The 19,998-nt window shown below is 37.5% G+C and overlaps 1 protein-coding gene across 1 annotated transcript in view; it reads left to right on the forward strand.

Annotated features, from left to right (window-relative positions):
* LOC128664790 (protocadherin gamma-A11-like) overlaps positions 1-19,998 on the forward strand; it is a 294,491-nt gene that overhangs the window by 38,832 nt on the left and 235,661 nt on the right. The gene's annotated exons all lie outside the window — the stretch shown is intronic.

Below are 19,998 nucleotides of genomic sequence, written 5' to 3' on the forward strand. Positions count from 1 at the left end.
GAGTCTGCAGGGGGCGGCGTTGCACCAGCAGCTCTTGTAAGTAAATACAACAAACAACATTAATGGTACTTCACATTTTAGCGACACAATTGACAGAGAGAAATATCATTACATTAGGCCAATTAGTAATCGGCTAGATGGAATCCTCATTTTAATTTTTTTTATAAAGTTATATATAAGTAGCCATTAGCAAGATCCTCTCGGATCAAATGAACTATAAAGAAGACTCGGTAGCTACAAGTGGGACCCACAACGTATAAACTATAACACAAGTTCGACTCTTACTAGATAATCTCATAAAAGGATTACAAAAATAAAAATCTACAAACAATAGTATGCAACCTCTATACTAGGTAAGTAATCTAGATATCCTAGAGCCTTGGGCACTTGATGGGTCTGCAAACTTATTATATGTGGTATAAGTATTTGAAAAAATATTTAAGAAAAAGAAAATGAAAAGGGGGAATAGGGGGGATATTCAGCGGGTAAGCACTGCTAAGCTTCCAATGGGGTAAAATATAGGTTATAGGGGTGTTAATATAAGGAAGGGGGGGATCTAGCAATTAACTATAGGATGATTGATAAAAAGTTGTAATCTCTAAGGAAACCTGCCACAATTATAAGGTTAAGGTCACCATGTAAATAAAGAGGGGGGCTACGCGTGAATAGTTTAATAGTTAAATGGACTGCAATCTGCCTAAATGTCTAGAACCACTAATATTAATAAATGTATAAGGTAGAGCTCGACAAAAGCTATTAAGGAAGGTGACCCAACAAAATTTACACCAGAGTAAGCTAAGCAGAGCTTATAGTGCTCCATATACTGGTAATGAGGCACTTTTGCACAATAGATATAGAAGCTGTGTAATACTTCTAAAGGCCTTCTGTTACTTTTATGTATCCAGTTGTCTTCTCCTCTAATTATACTCACATGTGTTCCCCAGAACAGAGAGCTAGAGACCCTGGACAACTACATCTGGGACATGTAAGAGAGGGGTTAGTATCTCATCATATACACAACCTAAGCTATATATACCTCCAGACTGTTGAAAGAGGGAATAAGTTTGTATTACATATATTAGCCTCACATTAAAGCTTTGTATATGCAGGGAGCAGAGCATAGATTTATAGTTCAATGTACACGATCACAAACACATGGATATAGATGTAACAACAGGGCTGTACAAGTATGAGTATTGCCGACTATAAGAACTTTATGTAAACATAAGCGGCTGTTGCTCTACAGTGGAATATCTCTTATAATTTAGAACAAAAATAAAGCCTACAACCTCCAATTTCACATCTATTGACCACAGGCACCTAAGCCTGAGGGCAAGGTCCTGGGTTTGAGAGAAATCTAGACTTTATGAAGGCATGGGATAGTTTGTAAGAAGTACAGAAGAAAAAATGGATATATGTGAGCGCCTAGTGTGTAAGACACAAATGGCTTAAGATCTTTTAAATGGCCACCCTCTTACTAAAAGTTTTTTTTTTTTAAATAACTGTTGTATCATAAGAAGCAGCAATGTATTTGTCCCATATAAATAATGGTTAGTAATTCATCACAGAAAACTGTTCAAAACAAATAATTATTTTATTCTTTATATCAAATTTCTTTCTTATTTTTTCATATAAAAAACGAATTCAGTGAAAATCAAATTAATTTATTATTAAAAATATAGCCTAACTAAAATGTGTGTCTAACTATATTGGTACCAATATTAAATATATATATCTTATACAAAATAATTTAACCTATACCAACATTCAAAAGCTAAAAAGTTAAGAAACAGTGCTAAAAAACAATAGTTGTGACAATTGTTTCTTATGAACATCAATATATACAATGTTTCTAAATTGGTGATAAAAGTAAATTGGAAAATTGTTTAAAATTACATGCGCTATCTGAATCATGAAAGTTTTTTTTGGACTAGACTGTCCCTTTAAGCTTTATATATGGGTAGTAATAGTCCAAGGTATAAAACAATGTTACTGCCTGTGATAAGTCCTAGGTGAGAAGACTTCCATATGAGCAGGGTATATGGCATCCATTAATTCAGTCTAACAGTATGGTTTTAATTCAGAGAGTCAACGTCCTCTTACTGAGGTCTGCAGAAAGTTTTGATACAGATGGGATCACCCGATTCCCGTTCGGGTGGTACTAATCTTGCCGCTAGCATAATTAGGGCTCAGGAAGGAGGATGAGATGAAAGGGTCCAGTCAAGAGTACTTCCCTATTCGCATCTTAGCCGCCAGGGATAAGGACTGGAGTTGAGTATAAGAATTTAGGATCACTTCTGTCCCTGCTAGTAAGAGCCTCACAAGAGAATTTAGATCTCCGGTCGTCACCAGAACTCTGGATAATCTCCTATGGTGCGTCGGGTGTTCGGCTGCATCCACCCACACAAGTAACTGCTTCTCTTCAATTATACTCTCAATCCCTAGAGTGATACGGATAGTAGTGTCATCTAAGCTTCCTCCTCCCTGGCGCAGAATATTACCTTCCAGCAACTTCACAGACGGTTCCTCTCGTAAAGCAGCAACCAGCAGTGTAGGTTTGATCACGTTAGGAGGGGGTTGTAAGCAGCTATGATGGCAGTCGTGATCTATTGCGGTCGCCATTTGCAAATCTATAGACGGCTGCTTCTGTGGGCAGAGCTTTCGTGACAAAGATCAGTTGTGCAAAATTAGTGTCCATTTTCTGGGCTAAAGCCACCAAGAGGGCTTGTATCTCCTTATGTAAAACCACATCCATATTAAATAGTAGTTGTGACCCCGTATTAGTAGTGGAGTAGTTCTGCTTTACCCAGCAGACGGGGGGGGGGGAGAAATAATGATGGTAAAAGGCCTCTGCCATGCCTATCCAGTTGTCTTGCAAAACGGTTCCTTAGTTGCAATCTTCACCAAACATATATTAGTCAATTCAGCTTTGCTTCACAAATCCAATCCTACAGGAAAGGATTCTGGTTTTCTGGATGAAGAGTGGGTAGTTAGTATGCCGACTATGTAAGGCCTAGAGCTTCAAAATTTTATGTCTGCACATGGCAGCTGTTAGGCCACACACCCCTGAAAGAATCGGTTTTTGCCCCTTCAACTTGAGATTGAAGGATCTCTACAAACTTAATAAATATATTTAATAACATAATAAAAGAATTATGCCTCAAAAATAATGTTGTAATAAGTTTGTAATTGGAATATGGTTTAACCCTTCATGGTTTATATACATAATTGCCCTATGGTAAAATAATATTTTTAATTTTATTGTGTGGTTTGTATTTTTAATTTTTAATATAATGACATTGTTATTTTGTTAGCACAATTTATAGCTTTTGCAAATCAAGAGCAGTTCAGGGGTACATATGTTGAGTTCCTGGTCTCCATTGGGGTATATATGAATGAGCTTATGTAATGTGTAGAATGTTGCAGGGTCATACAGTATAAATGTTACCATAGTTATGTATGATGGAAGCATGAAAGCCTATCTAGTGGCAGTGGGTCAAGCACAATTTCTTAGAGGTTGTATACAGCAAAAGGAGACAAAATAAATAATATAAATTGCAAAGTTTTTTGTTTTTTTTGTGGGGTGTGGGGGGGCTAACATTCTGAATTGAATATTTCTTTAAATTACTATGTTAAAGCAACTGTGAGCAATATTTAAATGAACTAAAATGTAGATAAGACATAGCAACCTGTATTTTAACAAATTACATTGGGTTTATGATCGCACCTGCTTTTCTATACTCTTGCATCTAGGAGACTCCATAAATCCTCCCTCTGTCATGTCAAGGAAAGACTACAAGAATTTGTATTCAAAACAACACAGCATACAAATCACTTTTTATAGTACAAAACAGCACATGTAGATGAATCAGGTTTCATATATTTCCCTTGATTTGCTAAATCATCGCTCAGCTCTGATTTCAACACTGAATGGTTAAAGGGGGAATTCTATGCCTATGTGTTTATTTTTTATTTTTTTCTTAACTCTCTAACAAGTTTTTCTGATTCAATTCACAATGTCAGCACTTTTTACCTTCACATATACTTTAGCAACATCTGGACAGGACCCTCTGGTGTGTTCCCTATAGGCATACAAAGATGACTGTAACATATGTCTGCTCTTCTGAAAAAGATGCCAAAGGATGGGCACTTTCCCTTGAGCTATTTCATAGCAGATTTTCATTTTTTTTCATCCCACTACTTTTCCTATTATGGGTTGATTGGTAGACACACAGGTAGTCAGGGGAGAAAAGCAGTCTGTATTAAATGAGCTAATCTCTAACACATATTGTCAGACACTGCACCCATGAAAATGTATTTTCCTAGCTGTGGAAGCACTGATGGAAGAAAAATGAAACCGTAGCATACTAATAAGCCAAAGTGAATGTCCACCTTCTGACATACAAACAGGAGGGTGAGATGAACACTCAGACGCATGTCTCTTCCAAGTGATTAGGTGTCTCTCAATCACTTATCACTCCACCTGTCAACCAGTATTTTAATACAATAAAGCCCTCAGGAAATGAACCACTCTACAGTAAGAATGATTGATGGTGCACACAAGATAATATGCTACACTGCTAGGTGTGTTGTGAGAATCTGTACAGCTAACTACAGGAGTGTTATAGCCTAAAAATTGACTTAAAGAGACAGTCTACACTAAAATTGTTATCGTTTTAAAAAGAAGATAACGCCTTTACTACTATTTCCCCAGCTTTGCACAACCAACATTGATATATTAATATACTTAATAACATTTAAACCTCTAAATTTCTGCCTGTTTCTAAGCAACTATAGGCAGCCTCTTAAGGTACACGGTAATTACAGAGGGAAAAAGTATATTAATATAACTGTGTTGGTTATGCGAAACTGGGGAATGGGTAATAAAGGAATTATCTATCTTTTAAAACAATAACAATTCTATTGTAGGCTGTCCCTTTAATATAACTGTTAGTTATGCGAAACTGGGGAATGGGTAATAAAGGAATTATCTATCTTTTAAAACAATAACAATTCTATTGTAGGCTGTCCCTTTAAATTTGGGGACATCAAGAACTTAGATCCATTCTTAAGCTAAGAAGAATTAAAATGTTGTGGTTTGCACTAAATTGGCTCACCAGAACAAACACAGTAGTATGCCTGTTCTGAACTCTGTCAGTAAATATAGTAATTATATGTTCAATGGGCTGCAAAGGTATATTTTATTCTTGCATTTGAAAATATCATGTTAACATTTTACAAAAAAAAGAGGTTTTCTACTTTACAAATCAATGATTTGAGATTTTGTACAGATGCATTAAAAGTACACAAACTGCAGCAAACATAATGCATTGTTTCATGAAAAGAGGCAACAGGGTAAATTACATTCCAGTTGTAAACTTAAAGAGACATAAAAATGCAGTAATAAAATGCTTTAATACACTAGAACAATTTGTTATTGGGTATATGTGTTCACATCGGTGTATTATCTCTGACAAAATGGTTAAACACTTCATTAAAATCCTTTCAGAAACCACAATGCATTGCTACACTTGATCAGGGCATAGCCGTTGGGCCAATAAAGAGGCATATCTATGTAGACACCAGTCATTGGCCAGATCCAGCTCAAGACCAGCTTGGCATTCAGAGGTTAGCTATATGTTTAACCCCTTTGCAGCATTATTATTATTAGTATGTTCCTTTAACTGGTAGTATGAATAGATTTTAATGGAGCTTTTTTTGTGTGACAAAAACAACATTCATAGCAAATAACATCTCCTATGTCCTGACATCTCAGAGCCCTTTTCCTTCATATCATTTAGTACAGAGTGCCACACTGATGTTTTTTTCTGTATATTTGTAATGACTGTACAAGTATACACACTTTTATATTTACAACCACTGCTTGTGCACTGAGGGACACACAAGATGTCATTGGTAGTTCCCCGGGCATATACTTAAGCAGTATAAATAAGAGAAGATAAATAGGTCAGCTTATTTAGGCCATTTGAATATTATAGGTTTTAATTAACTAATAATCTTGTATTTGATAAAATTACATTTTATTTTCCTTTGTGTTGAGTTATTTCTTGGTAAGAGTCTTTATAATCATTCAGTGAGAAACTGTTTCTGGGTATCAGTTGTGCATAAAGAAATGTTTTACTGCAAATTTGAATACCTGCTTTTAAGTTTTGCTATTTCACATGCCTGCTAAAAATATGTTGTGTATATATATATATATATATATATATATATATATTTTTTATTTTTTTGGTTAGTATTATTTTGCTTTGTGTTTAAAATAACATTAAATACCTTTCGCTTTTGAGTAAAAATTGTGCTTGGAGAGTATAAATAGGTAATTTTAAAAATCATATAGCTGCTTTATGCAATTTGGAGTTTTGTAAAAACCTAAGTTACAGACTTCTTTTTCTTTTTTTTTTTTGTCCTCTCTAGGGAGTGTGGGACAAAACACAATATTAAACAAAAGTAAGATGTGTTTAATTTTGCTTTAGGCTTACAATTATATTTTTATCTGATGTCAGCATCTAAATAGTTATTGTAATCTCTGCATGTTTATTATATGCATTTCTTGTAGACCTAACACACAGGTGTCTTATTCTCTAAAGCTTCCCCGTCTGGCAAGATCAGCTTAGAACAGTGATGGCTAAACTAGGCACCCCTGATGTTTTGGAACTACATTTCCCATGATGTTCAACTAGACTGCAGAGTGCCTAAGCATCATGGGAAATGTAGTTTCCTTAATATTGCAAGGTACCACAAAGAATTTTAAAAAAAGCAAATTTTAGCGTGAGAGCTTTTTATATTGCTAAGGTAAGTTTCTGGATGTAAAGGAGAGACACATACATTACAATATAATGTCTCTCTGTGTCAGCAAGTTTTTGATACTTGCGCCTACAGTCTTCATGCTACAACCCATGTTTAAAGGGACACAAAACAAACAAAAACACCCCCCCCCCAAAAAAAAAAAATGTGTTTTAATGATTCAGACAGAGCATTCAATTTTTCAGTTTACTTATATTATCAAATTTACTTTGTTCTCTTTGTATCCTTTGTTGTAAAGCATGTAAGTATAGGCTCGAGAGTGTGCATTGTATGCAGCAATTTTGCAAGAATGATTTTAACAATGGTATGCATTGTGCACACTGTTGCCATCTAATGTTTAGAAACATTCTTGCAAAACTGCTGCCCTATGGTTCTCCAGACACTTTTGTGACCGCAAGCAACATACCTAAGCATTCTCTTCAAATAAGAATAGCATAAGAACAAAGTAAATTTGATAATAGAAGTAATTTGGAAACATTCTTAAAATTGTATGCTCTGTCTTAAAGGGTCATGAAACCCCAAATTATTCATTCATGATTCAGACAGAGCATGTGATTTTAGTCAACCATTCACACAAATATTCGCAGAAAAGCATCAAAAATCATATTACTCAGAATTAAAGTGAATTAAATATGCACAGTATAAATCGTAATTTTAGTACACTGGATGTGCAAAATTTGTACTTATAAGTACAAAATACAAAACGTAATTGTTGTATTTTTGTAAAATGGGCTGAACATGGGCATTCCATGGGCATATATGACATTGTCTTTCTAATCCCAGCGTAATTCTGTAAAGATTTTTGCACTACAGGTCTCACAGCTTTCTCTTGCCAACTAAAAGCTTTTCTCAGAACACTTGAAATACTTATAACCCTAATATAAAAACACCTGTATACGAAAATATAGGCAATTGTAAGATGCTATATGCAGAAAGCAGGGCCATCTTTAACACAGGGCAAGGGCCCAGTCTTTGTTGAGGGGCTCAAGAGTCCTAAAAAAATAAAAATAAATTTTTTTTGGTTCATACCAGACTGTTGATGTGACATGGGGAACACACACAGTCAGTCCTAATACTGTCACAGTCAAAAGTTCTCTGATTATATTTATTTGTGAGAAACTGTGCCAGACCGTGCCAGTGTCATGTGACATGCCAAGCTATTGCCATGTGCTGTTTTAGATGTGCACTGTGCAGCACTGAATGCTAAGCCCTAACTCTGCATCCTGCCATTCCCACTGCATCAGAAAAGGTCCTGCTGGGGTTACCACTGTTACCAGGTAACTGCTCTGATGGTGGGGATTGATTCTGGGTAGGGCTGACTGTAGGCGCATGCAGCAGAAAGCTGGAGCGGCAGGCATGTGACAATTTGAGCATCTGTGCAGCTGCACACTCTGTTCTCTTCAGTCTTAAGGCTGTGTGAATTGTCTCACATTGTATCCATGAAGCCTTGGGCAGACAGCATCCAGTCTGCTGTTCCCCTTAGCCCTGCTCTTTCTGCTGTGGCCCTAAGATCAACTAACTGAAGTTTGTTAGGGGAACAGTGCTTTGTAGAATGGTGTCAGTGGGAAGAATAAGTGAGTGCACATATGCCCCTTCCCATGCAGCATTGTCTAGTACAGGTGAGAGGGAACTAGCAAAGAAGGGACATGTGCTGCTGTGGCTGATGTATAGTGTCATGCTGATACTTCACACATTAATGTAAGATTTATTTTTATAGTTTTTGTTTTCTCTCTGTCTCAGATTTTACAGCTTCCCATAGTAGTTCTGCTGTTCCAGTCAGTAAATTTATATTTGTCTGCACCTCCATGCTTCCTCCTCAGTCTTTACTTGCTGTGCTCCTGTTGGCTGCCCTAAATCTCTTTAACCAGCTAACCTCACACCAGAATCACAAGCATATTAAATTAATCCACAGTGGAGGAATTTATATATTTATTTACTTATTAGCACTGCTTAGGTCCAGTTTCACATATTGCAATTTTTTTTTTTTTTTTTTTAAATGATTAGCCAAAAAATCAACTAATTGATTTAATAGTTTTTTGGGATGTTGAGGCGGAGAGTGAAATTGCATGGGGTGGGGGGCCCAAGAACATTTTTGCCCAGGGTCCAGTCAATTTTAAAGACGGCCCTGGCAAAAAACAGCGTAATGTGATTTATATTGGCTGCAGGGTCTCATTTATAAAGTGCGCCTCCTGCTCACTGCTATCTTTGCTTCATGGTGTGGCGTCCCATTCCAGCGAGCTCCATTACTTTCAATAGGAGACATCTTGCCACTCGCAGGGACTGCCCCTTTTTATGATAATTCCAGCAGGGCAGCCCCTGCAAAGTTCGGCGTGAAAAAACATGTCTGAATTTACGAGGTTTAGATTATTGGGCCCTAAATCTGAAGATTGCTAAAATTAGAAAAAAAATCTGATCTATCATTCGGATATAGTCACACTAAAGGGCTTGCATAAAGTGTCAGTTTTTAGCCTGGTTTATGGAGCCTGTTGAATATGATGGTAATAATTTTTGTACATCAGGAAATAATGTGGGGATTTGTCAGATAACATTGATTTTGTTATGCTTTACAACAGGGAATTCACAGCTAATTTATCTTATGATGGGTCTATTTTCACAAAGGGTATGTGACTTGTAGATAATTGCTAGAAAAATGCCATTCACCTATCTAATCTATATATGTATAAGGCAGTGATTTTTAACCTTTTTTTTGCCGTGGCACACTTTTTTACATTAAAAAATCCTGTGGCACACCACCATCCCAAAATTAAAAAAAAAATCACACATTGTAGCCTAATACAGCATATATATATACACATACACACAAACACACACATACTGTATGTATTGTGCTGTTATGCCATGCCTCCTACAAACTACCCCTGCACTGGGAGTAAAAAACAAGCAAAGTTTAAAAAATATGTCACACCGCTGTCAGTCTGCCGTGGCACACCTGAGGATCTCTCACGGCACACTAGTGTGCCACGGCACACTGGTTGAAAAACACTGGTATAATGGATAGCAGCTCCCTATCCCCCCTCCCCCAACACACACACAATGCTAGCTATATTATGTTTTATTGTTGATCTTAGGACTCATAAATCCTTGTTTTTCTTATTTAATAAAAAAATGAATTCCTACAAATATTTTTTTTTTGTAAATCTTTTTACTATGCTAAGTGAATCTGGACAGAATGAGTGAAAATGACATTATCGTTTTATTCAATAGAGTATTTTATTTTTAAATAAATTACCTGCCTTTCTATTATTTTAACTTTTTCCAAATGGTTAAAGACATAGGGCTCCGTTTTTTATGCAGCAGAGCCTGCTTTGGAGACCTTGAGGTGGCATTGTTAAATCACCCCAAAATCACTCATCTGGGGTGACTAACATGCTAGAGCAGGGTCCAGTGCTGCACAAGCAGTTACTTGTGCAATAATAAATGTGGGCAGTGGACAAATCTTGTATGCTGCCTACTTTCTGAATGCAGTTGGACTGGTTTCCTAGCTGGGAACCTTGTCCATCCCCATTTTATTAAATGGAGCCCACTCCTGGAACACCCCTATACGGTTCCAAAAGCGGACACAGATAGTCACTGGAGCATATGTGTGTATGCCTGCTTCTCATTTTCTCAATAGCTGTATTGTCCAGGAGTCATACAGGAGCAAAGTGTTGAATATGAATTTAACCCCTTTGCAAAGACTTTGTAACAAAACAATTTTTTTTAATTTTTTACTAAAGATTGTTTATTTATGCAACCCCTGTGTCATATAAATGTGGTTAGTGTATCTAAAATGTTTATAGCTAGATCATTTATTACTATGCATTTTCTGTATTAATTGCAATACGATACAAAGTGACAAATAGTATATTTTAAATTCTATTACAGTATTTAATAACTATTTTTATTGAGAAAAAAATTGAAAACACTGACAAATATGCTAAATATGGAACAATAAAGTAATTATTTAAAATATGTAGGAAATAATTATTCCTGTATTTTTTTTTACCATGCATGTCATAGAAAATTTAGAAAAAAATAAGGCTTCTTAGATAAGTTGACATTTCTGCAAATTGATGGTATTTTCTAAAAGTGATTGATCAGCTGAGAAAACCATTTACTGGTTTGTGTGGGAAACTCACAGACAAAAAATAAATAAATTGGATTTTACAAGCAATGGAAAAAAACAAACACAAAAGAACAACTTTAGCAAAGGGTTAAACTATTTTGTTCATATTAATGAGCTGGGAATCATTTGGCATATGAGGCAGTTTTAACACGTAACATCTGAAATCGTATTGATTATATACGTCCTGCTCCTTGTGCTCACTAGACTTGAAACAATAGCTGTCAGATTCATTATAACCAGTTTCAAGTTCTCAATAGTTACAAGACTTTAGCATAAAGCTTCATACAATAAAAGTTAGTGTATTTAGCTATTAAAGGGACAGTCTAGTCAAAATTAAATTTTCACGATTCAGATAGGGCATGTCATTTTAAACAATGTTCCAAATTACTTTTATCATCAGTTTTGCTTTGTTCTCATGGTATTCTTAGATGAAAGCTAAACATAGGAGGCTCATATGCAAATTTCTTAGCCCTTGAAGGCCACCTCTTATCTAAACGAATTTAGATTTTTTGTTCGCAACTAGAGGGTGTTAGATCATGTGTGCCATACAGATAACATTGTCACCGCTGATTGGCTAAAATCAAAGTCTATCAAAAGAACTGAAATAAGGGGGCTGTCTGCAGAGACTTAGATACAAGGTACAGGTATACCTCACTTTACAGCGCTTCGCTTTACAGCGCTTCGCTAATATAGCGATTTGTGAAGCTGAAGTTCAACCTCCAAGGATTTTGAAACAGTGCTGTAATCTTCGTGAGATTGCGAGAAAAGTGTCTGGCATCATTTTGTTATGTGCAATTCACCCTTTTTATATCATTACAGTGCAATCTGTGTCTCAGTGCTATAGTCTGGCAATTTGTACTACAGTAATAGTCACTATTTTACAGGTACAGTATTTATTGAATACTAATAGAATACTGTGCTGTGCTAGTGTTAAACCTAGCACTATTGCAGCCCTAATATTTGTTAGTTCAAACATGTTTTCAAGTCTTTAAACACACTGGCAAGTGAAAAGAAAGCTAAAACCGCCTTGTTTCACTTTAAGGCGGTTTTCACTTTACAGCGGGGCTCCGGTCCCTATGAGCGGGGTATACCTGTAATCACAAAGGTAAAAAGTATATTAATATAACAGTGTTGGTTATGCAAACTGGGGAATGGGTAATAAAGGGATTATCTATCTTTTTAATCAATAACAATTCTGGTGTAGACTGTCCCTTTAACTGCTTTCTGTGCAAAACATGTGCCTTGTATAATTATTAATTATATTATATTTCATGCCACCATTTCACCGCCAAATGCGATCAAAAAAAAAAAAAAAAAAGATCACTTTTTCACAAACTATAGGTTTCTCACTGAAATTATTTACAAACAGCTTGTGCAATCATGGCACAAATGGTTGTAAATGCTTCTTTGGGATCCCCCTGTTCAGAAATAGCAGACGTGTGACTTTGCCATTGCTTTTTGGTAATTAGAAGGCTGCTTTCCAAACAACTCTTAAACAGCTCTCTTCCCTCCCCTTCCACTGGTCACCCCCAGTAAGTACTGCCAGAAAGTCTGCCAGTATGCAGTTTTAGCCCTTTATGTATGTATGTATTTATTTTTATTTTTATTATTATTGTTTTCTTCAGTTTAGGATTACCCCCTTACCTTCCCACCTCCCCGTTCCCTCCCAAAAAGCTCTCTAACTCTCCCCCCTCTAACTAGTTTCTGCCATCTTAGGTACTGTCAGCTGTCTGTCAGTAGCAGTACCCAGTTATCTATCAATTTTTAAAAATGTCATAATAATAGTAAAAAAAAACTTTTTTTCTGTAGGTAAGCTGCCCCCCCCCCCTCATTACCCTACCCTTCCCCTCCCAGATCAATTTCCCACCCTCTAATCCCCCCTCCACTAATACCACTATAGGAGTCCCTCCTTCCCCCTCTAAGCATTTTTTTTGTAGCATAGCGGTCCCACCCGCTCCCGCCCCCCTCCAGCATCGGTACCTCTGCAAGTCTAGTTCTTTACTGGACCACTCATAGTAGCGAGATTGCGGCAGAGAGAACCCCAGGGGTTAAGCAATACATTTGTCACTGAGTCTTAAAGGGGCAGCTGTTTTTTTCAATTATTTTTAAGCAATACATTTGTCACTGAGTCTTAAAGGGGCAGTGGGTGTGTGTGTGTGTTATTCTTTTTAAGCAGTATATTTGTCACTGAGTCTTAAAGGGGCAGGTGTGGTGGTGGTGGTGGTGGGGGGGGTTTATTCTTTTTACTGATTACCCTGTGTCTTAAAGGGGCAGGTGGGGGAGATTTTATTTATTACCCTGTGCCTTAAAGGGGCAGGTGGGGGGAGTGTTTTATTATTTTTAAGCAGTACATTTGTCACTGAGTCTTAAAGGGGCAGATGGGGGGTGTTTTATTCTTCTTAACAGTACATTTGTCACTGTGTCTTAAAGGGGCAGGGGGAGTGTTTTATTCTTATTAAGCAGTACATTTGTCACTGAGTCCTAAATAGGCAGATGTGTGTGTGTGTGTAAGGGGGTTATTCTTATTAAGCAGGACATTTGTCACTGAGTCTTAAAGGGGCAGGTGTGGGGAGTGTGTTTTATTCTTATTAAGCAGGACATTTTTACTGAGTCTTAAAGGGACAGGTGTAGGGGAGTGTTTTATTCTTATTAAGCAGTACATTTGTCACTGAGTCTTAAAGGGGCAGGTGGGAGGAACGTGTTTTATTCTTTTTAACCAGTACATTTGTCACTGAGTCTTAAAGGGGCAGGTGGGGGCTTTACTGATTACCCTGTGTCTTAAAGGGGCAGGTGGGGGAGATTGTATTACCCTGTGTCTTAAAGGGGCAGTTGTGTGTGTGTGTGTGGGGGGGTTATTCTTTTTAAGCAGTACATTTGTCACTGAGTCTTAAAGGGGCAGGTGGGGGGCTTTTCCGATTACCCTGTGTCTTAAAGGGGTAGGTGGGGGAGATTTTATTTATTACCCTGTGTCTTAAAAGGGCAGGTGGGGAGATTTTATTTATTACCATGTGTCTTAAAGGGGCAGATGGGTAGGATTTTATCGATTATCCTGTGTCTTAAAGGGGTATGTATGGGATTTTATTGATTACTCTGTTTCTTAAAGGGGTAGATGGGAGATTTTACTGATTACCATGTTTCTTAAAGGGGCAGGTGGGGAGGATTTTATTCATCCCCTTGTGTCTTAAAGGGGTAGGTGTGGAGATTGTATTGATTACCCTGTATCTTAAAGGTGCAGGTGTAGGATTTTATTGATTAACCTTGGTTTTAAAGGGGCAGGTGGGGTAATTTTATTGCTCACAATGTTTCAGTATGTGACACACTATTTTGGGTCTGTACTCTGGATGTTTCAGTATGTGACACACTGTTTGGAGTCTCTGTCCTGGATGTTTCAGTATGTGACACAATGTTTGGGGTCTGTGCTCTGGGTGTTTCAGTATGTGACACACTGTTTGGGGTCTCTGCTCTGGATGTTTCAGTATGTGACACACTGTTTGGAGTCTCTGTCCTGGATGTTTCAGTATGTGACACAATGTTTGGGGTCTGTGCTCTGGGTGTTTCAGTATGTGACACACTGTTTGGGGTCTGTGCTCTGGATGTTTCAGTATGTGACACACTGTTTGTGGTCTGTGCTCTGGATGTTTCAGTATGTGACACACTATTTTGTGTCTGTGCTCTGGGTGTTTCAGTGTGTGACACACTGTTTGGAGTCTCTGCTCTGGATGTTTCAATATGTGACACACTGTTGGAGTCTCTGTTCTGGATGTTTCAGTATATGAAACACTGTTTGCGGTCTGTGCTCTGGATGTTTCAGTGTGTGACACTGTTTGGAGTCTCTGCTCTGGATGTTTCAGTATGTTATACACTGTTTGAAGTTTCTGCTCTGGATGTTTCATTATGTGACACACTGTTTGGAGTCTGTGCTCTCTGTATTTCAGTATGTTACACACTGTTTGGGGTTTGTGCTCTGGGTGTTTCAGTATGTGACACGCTATTTGTGGTCTCTGCTCTGGGTGTTTCAGTATGTGACACATTATTTGATGTCTCTTCTTTGGATGTTTTAGTATGTGACACACTGTTTGGGGTTTGTGCTCTGGATGTTTCAGTATATGACACACTGTTTTTAGTCTCTGCTCTGGATATTTCAAAATGTAACACACTGTTTGTAGTATCAGCTCTGGATGTTTCATTATGTGACAACCTGTTTGGGGTCTGTGCTCTGGGTGTTTCAGAATGTGACACACTGTTTGGGGTCTGTGCGCTGGCTGTTTCTGTATGTGACGCACGGTTTGGGGTCTCTGCTCTGGGTGTTTCAGTATGTGACACACTTTTTGGTGTCTCTACTCTGGATGTTTCAGTATGTGACACACTGTTTTTTGGTCTGTGCTCTGGGTGATTCAGTATGTGGCACACTGTTTGTAGTCTCTGCTCTGGATGTTTCATTATGTGACACACTGTTTGGGGTCTGTGCTCTGGGTGTTTCAGTATGTGACACACTGTTTGGGGTCTGTGCGCTGGATATTTCTGTATGTGACACACTGTTTGGGGTCTTTGCTCTGGGTGTTACAGTATCTGACACACTGTTTGGTGTCTCTGCTCTGGATGTTTCAGTATGTGACACAATGTTTGGAGTCTCTGCTCTGGATGTTTCAGTATGTGACACACTGTTTGGAGTCTCTGCTCTGGATGTTTCATTATGTGACACACTGTTTGGGGTCTGTGCTCTGGGTGTTTGGGACACACTGTTTGTGGTCTGTGCGCTGGATGTTTCCGTATGTGACACACTGTTTGGGGTCTCTGCTCTGGGTGTTTCAGTATGTGACACACTGTTTGGTGTCTCTGCTCTGGATGTTTCAGTATGTGACACACTGTTTAGGGTCTTTTATCTGGGTGTTTCAGTATGTTCACACTGTTTGGGGTCTGTGCGCTGGATATTTCCGTATGTGACAGACTGTTTGGGGTCTCTACTCTGGGTGTTTCAGTATGTGACACACTGTTTGGGGTCTGTTTGCTGGATTTTTTAGTATGTGACACACTTTTTGGTGTCTCTTCTCTGGATATTTTAGTATGTGATACACTGTTTGGGGTCTGTGCTCTGGGTGTTTCAGTATGTGACACATTATTTTTGGTCTGATGTTTCAGTGTGTGACAAACTGTTTGGAGTTTCTGCTCTGGATGTTTCGGTATGTGACACACTGTTTGGAGTCTCTGCTCTGGATATTTCAGTATGTAACACACTGTTTAGAGTCTCTGCTCTGGATGTTTCATTATGTGACACACTGTTTGGGGTCTGTGCTCTGGGTGTTTCAGTATGTGACACACTATTTGGGGTCTCTTCTCTGGATGTTTCAGTATGTGACACACGGTTTGGGGTCAATGATCTGGGTGTTTCAGTATTTGACATACTGTTTGGGGTCTGTGCTCTGGGTGTTTGGGTGTTTCAGTATGTGACAAACTGTTTGGGGTGAGAGGTAAATTATTTTAAATTTTTACTAAAATAGTTATTATATGTAGGTATGTGTGCACACACACACACACAAATATATATATATATATATACATATATATATAAAAATATACATACGTACAGTACTCGTATCCAAAGCAGTATGCACTCTGTATAGTTAAGTCCAGCTGCCAGGGTGCTAACAAGTATCGTGATACATGAATGCAAAGAGAAAGCACTCACTGGACATCTCCATATAAAACGTAGCTTTTAATATTACAAAGTAAAAAAACATGACATTTCAGAAACGGTCCGGTTCCTTTATCAAATGCATTAAAAATACATATTCAAGATCTAAAACATCTGCTGTACTTTGCACCTCATTGCAAGCTTTGTGAGCTTTTTTTAAAATGATAATAGCTAGTTATCTTCCTTAAGGGTAGATTCAATAATCTTACCTATGTTATGGGCTAGATTTATCAAAGCTGAGGCGTACAGGGGCATGTATATGCGCCCCTGTACGCCTTAGCTCGCCTGTGGCGGGGCGAAATTACCCGCAGGTAATCAACATTGCACACGAGTGCAATTTTGCCCTCGCGTGCAATCCCTCCCACGCACAGCCAATTACGCGCGGGCAGGAGCTGTCAATCTCCTCGGTCGGAGTCGACCGCGGAGATTGAATTTTGCCACCTTAGAGGTGGCGAAAAGATTGAGGAAGTGGCGGTCTGGTGACCGCTGCTTGATAAATTACGGCAAGCAAGTTCTTGTGAGAAATTACAGCCGTAGGGCTTTGGTAAATCGAGCCCTATGAGTGCTCCCTGTTAGTGGTGAAATGTCCCCCATAAAATTAATCAGAGCTCTCTGCTTCACAAAGCTTTCAATGAGGTGCAAAGTACAGCAAGAGAAACTGTTGTTTTTTTTAAAATTGTATATTACACTAAATAACATTTACATTACGCTGTTTTTAGTGCACTATAACTTAAAGGGACAGTCAAGTCCAAAAAAAACTTTTATTTTTCAAATAGGGCATGTAATTTTAAACAACTTACCAATTTACTTTTATCAACAATTTTGCTTTGTTCTCTTGGTATTCTAGTTGAAAACAAACCTAGGGAGGCACATATGATAATTTCTAAGCTCTTGAAGGCCGCCTCTATTTTATTTACTTTTCACAACAGGGGAGTGCAAGCTCATGTAGGCCATATAGATAGCATTGTGATCACGCTTGTGGCTAGTGGCAGACACTGCACTAATTGGCTAAAATGCAACTATATGCAAAATAACTAAAAGTCATGTGATTAGGGGCGGTCAGAAGATGCTTAGATACAAGTTAGTCACAGAAGTAAAAAGTGTATTAATATAAGTGTTGGTTTTGCAAAAAACTGGGGAATGGGTAATAAAGGGATTATCTATCTTTTTAAACAACAAAAATTCTGGTGTTGACTGTCCCTTTAAATACTTGTAAAATTTCATATGCATAGTTTTTTCATGCAGATAATTTGTATTTTGAATTTTTTTATTGTATTATTTTTATCTGGTAAAAACCAAACACAGCATATCAGCACAAACACCATTCTAACTGTCAAGCACGGTGGCAGAGGGGTGAAGATTTGGGCTTCCAAGCACACCAGCAAATCTACAATAGAATGGATGAAAAAGAAAAGAATCAAGGTGTTGCAATGGCTCAGTCAAAGTTCAGACCTCAACCCGATTGAAATGCTGTGGCAGAACCTTAAAGGGACCAAAAATTTTTTATTTTGTGAATCAGATAGAGCATGCAATTTTAAGCAACTTTCTAATTTACTCCTACTATGAAAAACAGGGATCTTCATCTACTAATTAAAAATAAAGAGGACCCAAAAAGTGTGTAACATACTGAAACACCCAGAGCACAGATCCCAAACAGTGTGTCACATACTGAAACACCCAGAGCACAGACCCCAAAAAGTGTGTCACATACTGAACAGTGTGTCACATACTGAAACACCCAAAGCACAGACCCCAAATAGTGTGTCACATACTGAAACACCCAGAGCACAGACCCCAAACAGTGTGTCACATACTGAACATTGTGTCACATACTGAAACACCCAAAGCACAGACCCCAAATAGTGTGTCACATACTGAAACACCCAGAGAGGAGACTCCAAACAGCGTGTCACATACTGAAACATCCAGTGCACAGACCCAAAATAGTGTGTCACATGCTGAAACATTGTGAGCAATAAAATTCTCCCACCTGCCCCTTTAAGACCAAGGTTAATCAATAAAATCCTACACCTGCCCCTTCAAGACACAGGATATTCAAATAAATCTCCCCACCTGCCCCTTTAAGACTCAGTGACAAATGTACTGCCAAAAAAGAATAAAACACTCCCTCCCACACCTGCCCCTTTAAGACTCAGTGACAAATGTACTGCTTTAAAAGAATAAAACACCCCCCCACCTGCCCCTTTAAGACTTAGTGACAAATGTACTGCTTAAAAAGAATAACCCCCCTCACACACACACCTGCCCCTTTAACTCAGTGACAAATATTCTTTTGAGAGAAGCTGTGGAATGCAATTACCCCGTACGGAGCATGCTCAGTTAGCAGGTAGCAAAATCGGATGAAGTATGAAAATCAGATAGAATACCGGCTGCCTGGGTTGTAATCCTGGGATATAATTAAAAAATCAGTATTAACAACCAAAACGGTGTGCATCAAAATGTAATCAATTCTGCAGAAGCTTAACCATCTGCTAAAGGTTAAGTCTATGCATGGATACTGATGTCAGAATATTTATATTCAGGATTTGGCTCAGGGTGAGTATTTGGACCCTTTAATCTACTGCACTGATGAAGCGAACATCTGTAGGAAGATATCACTGAACTGGTGTTGTTCAGCTGCTGGGAATGGTGGGGGGTGGGGGATGAAACAGAGGTTTATCATGGTTAGCAGGATAAACTTTAACAACATTGCAAGACAATTTCCATTCATCTAGCTAAATTCCACCCAAAGCTAATACTTTACATAGTATTTATGTCCAGAGCTTCTTATTTGTTATAGCTCATCATTATCCTAAGCGCTTACTGCAATTACTTATTATTATAATTCCACAATATTTATATGGAGATATACTAATGCATGCTTTAATATTTGTGTGTACATGTTTGTGTGTATATCTATATCTGTATGTATATATATATATATATATATATATATATATATATATATATATATATATATATATATATATAAAAAATATATATTTACCATATCTATCTATCTACATATCTATGTTTATATTATCTATCTTTGTTTATATCTATTATCTATCTTATATATCTATCATGTCTATCATCTATCTATGTTTATATTATCTATCTATCTATCTATCTATCTATCTATGTTTATATTATCTATCTATCTATGTTTATATTATCTATGTTTATATATATTATCTATCTTATATATATATATATATATATATATATATATATATATATATATATATATATATATATATATATATATATCATATCTATCTATCTGTTTATATCTATTATCTATCATCTATCTATCTATCTATCTATCTTTCTATAAATAAACATTGTATAGTTA

Source organism: Bombina bombina, chromosome 6, assembly GCF_027579735.1.
Source record: "Bombina bombina isolate aBomBom1 chromosome 6, aBomBom1.pri, whole genome shotgun sequence".
Classification (NCBI taxonomy): Eukaryota; Metazoa; Chordata; class Amphibia; order Anura; family Bombinatoridae; genus Bombina; species Bombina bombina.